The following is a 5213-nucleotide window of genomic DNA, read 5'->3' as shown; positions in this document are numbered from 1 at the left end:
TTAAGGAACGTGGCGAATTAGGCACGAGGTTGGCTAACGTCCGATCTCTAGCGCGGCTCGATCAATTCTGCTCGAGGAGGCTCCCCGCTCCCGCCTTTAAGTCAAGTAGGCAAACCTGCTCGACCGGTCTACCAACATAACGATAAAAATGCCAACTCGTACCTAACTTCACCCAAGTTACACTACTTGACGTTCCAAAGCCTTCTACCTGTCATCTTAGTTCAACAATACGCTAATAGAGGGCGTTACGAGTACTCTTTACGCGACTTTATGAATTTCGTTACAACCAAGTAATACGTAGCTCAACATTGCTAATCGATTTTATACAGGCGTCAAACTATGAAACTGTAACGCTGCAATACGTCCTTCTGGAGTCACGCTCCGACATATATATTATCCGGCTGTGCTGTTAGAAAAAAACCTAACACCTAAACCTAAGCTAACCTTCTGAACCTAACCTAACCGAGTTGGTTTTGCCCTAATCCATCTAATACACTCGCTTTATAAAATTATGCTAATTCATTTTGTGACAGTTAAAGTTTTAGTTAATAATGTTATGCATATTTCAATTATGTGGAGTCATTATTATGCACAGTAATTGTTATGCTTTTTAATAATTATTATGCCCGTTCAATGTTATGAACAATTATTTTAAAATGCCAAATCTGTTATGCGAATTCATATTATCACAATTAATGTTAGGCGTATAGGGGCACCCGCGTAATCATTTCAATGTCACGAACTCAAAAATAAATTATCATTACTATTTCAGCATTATGTAAGTACCTACATAATTGCACTGACATGGAATAATTACCTACAACTATACCTAACCAAACATACTAAAACGACTATATTTTTTCTCCTACAGACACCTGTAAGTACATATATAATATTTTTAAATAAATCGCATTTTGTTTCATTTTTGATGAATATCCCTAAAATTCTTTTTGTTTTAGCCTCCAACGGTGAGTTTTTTATTTTAATCAGTTATATTGTAAAATATTGTTTTGAATATTTTAGTCAGATATTTTAAGGCACTTTCAGTGCATGTGTTTTTATTGACCGTATCAAATCTGTTTTTGTATTTTGTTTATCGATTAAATAACAAAAATTAATGACGACTATTTTTATATTTCCAGATAGTAAGTATTTTTTATATATTTTATGATTAAAAATTATTATAAATTTAAAAACGTAAATATAAAAAATAATACATTTTTATTCATTTATTTAGCCAGGGGTAAGTTACTATTTACAGTATTTTCTTTTCCCTGCTATTTAACTTTACTGAATACCATCTTCATCGCGATCGTTTGTCTAATCTCCCTCAGAAGCAATATTTGGCCTACTCAAGAGCTATTTCGACCATCTCCATCATATTGCAGATGCAACGGAGCCACGCCGTTTTATCGCCTAAATAGTGTTTAGTTTTAAGTTTATAAAATACATAATGCATTAGTCTGAAAGGTATTTGTAATATGGGCCTTGTTGCCTGGTTAAAATTTCAAAATAAATAATTAAATAATATTCTCCATGTATCGGATGATGGAACCAAAGGGCAGCGCTTTAATTCCTTCAGTTCTAAAAATCTGTCTGTCTGGCGATGGCGTGATGCTGATGAGTGACATTCACACATAATATGGACTCACTCATCATCACTAACAAATAAATATGGACTGTAATTTTGGTCTGAAATAAATATATATTGATTGATTGATTACTCTCTCGTCCTCATCGCCACACATTCTACAATAGGTGTTGTCAGAGTGTCCCATCTTGGCTAAGACACGTTTGAGCCCGTAGTGATTTGTAAACACCCCTATTATAATTTGGACTTGTATTTTGCTAACTTTCCAGAGCTTTTTGATGACAAACTATTTATATATATCTATTTAAAATTAGTGGTAGCAGATATTTATATACTTAAATATAATTTTCAGTGCCTTTGCATCACCCGAGCTCCACTGTCTAACCTAAAGAAGTATGGAAACTTAAAATTCAAGTTCATTAAGGTACGTTAGTTCAAAATCAAAAGTAACGCGTGCGCTTACGCAGATTGACCTACCCCCAAACAAAGGCGTATCCAGACTAGTCAATTTTTCGCCAATCTGATTAAATTGCCAATTTGGCTCGCTGTATTCAACCGCCGATAATTACCGATAAAATGAGGTGCGGACGCAAGAATACCAATTTGTCACGCCTGTATTTTCGTTCTGGGGCATTTTTTCAATTGAGAGGGCTTTAATATCACCATAAATCTAAAATTGATGATTAAATTGGAGATTGACGCCAATTTCATTTCTGACCAAATCGGTCGATTTGATCATTCCGTCTGGATACCGCTTCGCAAAGCTTTTACTATGTTTACTAACTAGGAGACTAATATACAAGTAGGTAGTCTGTGCGGAAAGAGGAGAGTCGTGAAATGTATGGGAGCCAATAAATTCCACGACTCTTCTCTTTCCGCACAGACTCTACATAGTTACATGGGTCACTACATACTTAGATACATAGATAACAACCATGCCTCAGGAACAAATATTAGTGATAAACACATAAATTAATGCCGTGATTCGAACCCGGGACCTCCTGCTTCGTAGGCAGGGACACTAACGACTAGGTTAGGAGCAAAGAGTTATTGATTGTAATAGAGAGGTAAAGGCTAAGAAAATGAAATAGCTCCTAGTTTGACAGCCGAAACAGATGGCGCTGCACTGTGCCAAAAGATTTTAGTCACTGAATTGTCAACTGTCAACTTTTGACAATCAGAGTAACCGCATAATGCACTTAGTCGTCCAGCGCCATCTCGTTAAGCTGTCACATTCGCCGCACGAAATTGTCATAGACATTACACATCTTACTAAATCAATGTATCTTAGGCCGTCTGAGGCCGTCAAATATCCGATTGCAAATCGCATGCGATTATCGGTGACGTTTTGAGAGGCCATTAGCCAAATCACATGCGATTTCGATTTATTGCAACGGCTGTAAGAGCCTTTTACCGACTGAGCTGACCCATAGAGAAAAAAAATACATAGATTGCTCAGTCCATACGTCAGTTTTGGTACCAAAAAAACTATTATTTTCATAGTCGACATCTATTAGCATCGAGTAGCGGAATTATCAGTACTGCTACTTGATAATAGAGGTAGCACCGACCAGAAAGTCTAATGCTCAACAACATAAGACTTTCCGGTCGGTAAGCAGTACTGATAATTCCGCTACTCGATGCTAAGATGTCGACTATGAAAATAATAGTCTTTATGGCACCAAAACTGATGTATGGAGTGAGCACTCTTGTCTTACTATATTTCTCTATGGCTGAACTCGTATTACAGGTAACGACGCCGCGCTACGTGACGGACGCGACCAACGGCACGACGACCGTCTGCCCGCCCTGCGTGTGCCCCAACTGCTGAGGAGTCATGCCCAATTTATAATAAATTCTATAATTGACACAGTGTTTTATTGTTTTATAGGATCGGGTGTTACTTTGCGGAAATCTATATTCGTTAAAACGATAGTACCTATTAGATTAGTAATGCCCGAAATAAGAACGTGCTAGTCAATCAGTGCGTACAGTCAGACAACGACCTCAATGACCACGACTGCTCTGACAAGAGTATCCGACTAAGAAGAAGAGTCAGACCAAGCTAAAAGTGGGGGGAGGGCGTAGAGACAAATCTTAAGACATGTCACCAGGGCGGGAGGGAAGTCAAAAAATCCTCAAAAACCCCTCACGTAATGAATGGACGCTCCCTAATAAATATGATAGAGTCAGACCAAGAATAGTCTGCAGCGGATTTGATAGCCCACGCAGTGAAAGTGTTATTTTAAACGTCAAACTTCTATGAAATTATGACGTATAAATGACACTTGCCCTACGTGGGCTATCAAATCCACTGCAGACTTTTTTTTGGTCCGACTCTATGAGTAGGGGTATATAGAATTAAGGCGGAACGGAAACACATTATTAAAACGTGTCGCTAATGTCGCTACGCGACGTGTCGACACCCCATGTGCACGGTGTACATTAGAGTTAGACCAAGTCAAGTCTGCAACGATTTTGATAGCACACGCAGTGCAAGTGTTATTTATCCGTCATAATTTCATAGAAGTTTGACTTGCACTGTGTTTGCTATAAGGCGTATCCAGACTAGTCAATTATTCGCCAATGTGATTAAATTGCCCGATCGAATCAGGACGTGCTGACGCAAACGCCAATTTGGCTCGCCGAATTTAACCGCCGATAATGACCGATATTACCGATAAAATGAGGTGCGGACGCAAGAATACCAATTTGTGACGCCAGTAGGCCTAGCACATGATTGGCGCGACAGTATCTCGCGGCGACATAGACTACCCGTCTTTTACTAACTATGTTAACAAAAGAGGGACGGGTAGTCTATCTCGCCGCGAGATACTGTCGCGCCAATCATGTGCTAGCCCGGCAGTATTTTCATTCTGGGGCATTTTTTCAATTTAGAGGGCTAGAATATCACCATAAATCTAAAATTGGTGATTAAATTGGAGATTGACGCCAATTTCATTTCTGATCAAATCAGTCGATTTGATTGTCCCGTCTGGATACCGCTTATCTAAATCGTTGCAGACTTGTCTTGGTCTTACTCTACCCCCTCTACCCACACGCGATGTGTTAATGTATAGTTGGTCAAGCAGATCTTCTCAGTAGAATTTGAAAAATGTAGGCTCGAAGGGATATCGTCTCATAGAAAATTTGAATTTCGCGCCTTTTTCTAATGACAAAATTTGCTTGACCATCTATATTTCCGCCTTTATAATTTAGTCCAAAGAATATAATACTCACATTTAGTCACATGATACGAGATAAATGCAGTAACGAAACGCTAATTGTCAATTGTCTCCATAGATACAACACAATAAGGCATTTTTCTTTGTATTACTAAAACAGGGTAAGCAACATAACAACATTTTTAAAGAAAATATTATAATTTTAAATTATTTGTAAACTAAATGTTCAATACGTAAAGTATGTACCCTAATTGTAATTTAAATTAAATAGTAAATATAAAAATATCTTCATATAAAACATGGGACAGTTCTTTTTCTTTTACAAGCTAATATTTCAATTTCTAGTTGTCTCGTTGGCATTACTGTATTTATCTCAAAGGTAAGGTAAGTATAAGGCTGATAAGGCTCACTCACTGACTATAAAATTTTTAAACGTC

The 5213-nt window shown here is 37.7% G+C and overlaps 1 long non-coding RNA gene across 1 annotated transcript; it reads left to right on the top strand.

Moving 5' to 3' along the window:
- Positions 1–1936: 1936 nt before the first annotated feature.
- On the top strand, positions 1937–3459 carry LOC134803869 (uncharacterized). The gene is made up of 2 exons (XR_010146043.1): positions 1937–2015; positions 3342–3459. It is a non-coding gene; the product is annotated as an uncharacterized LOC134803869 (long non-coding RNA).
- Positions 3460–5213: the final 1754 nt, after the last annotated feature.

Source organism: Cydia splendana, chromosome 27, assembly GCF_910591565.1.
Source record: "Cydia splendana chromosome 27, ilCydSple1.2, whole genome shotgun sequence".
Lineage (NCBI taxonomy): Eukaryota > Metazoa > Arthropoda > Insecta > Lepidoptera > Tortricidae > Cydia > Cydia splendana.
Note: the sequence above shows the minus strand (reverse complement) of the source record. Positions and strands in the feature narration are given on the sequence as shown.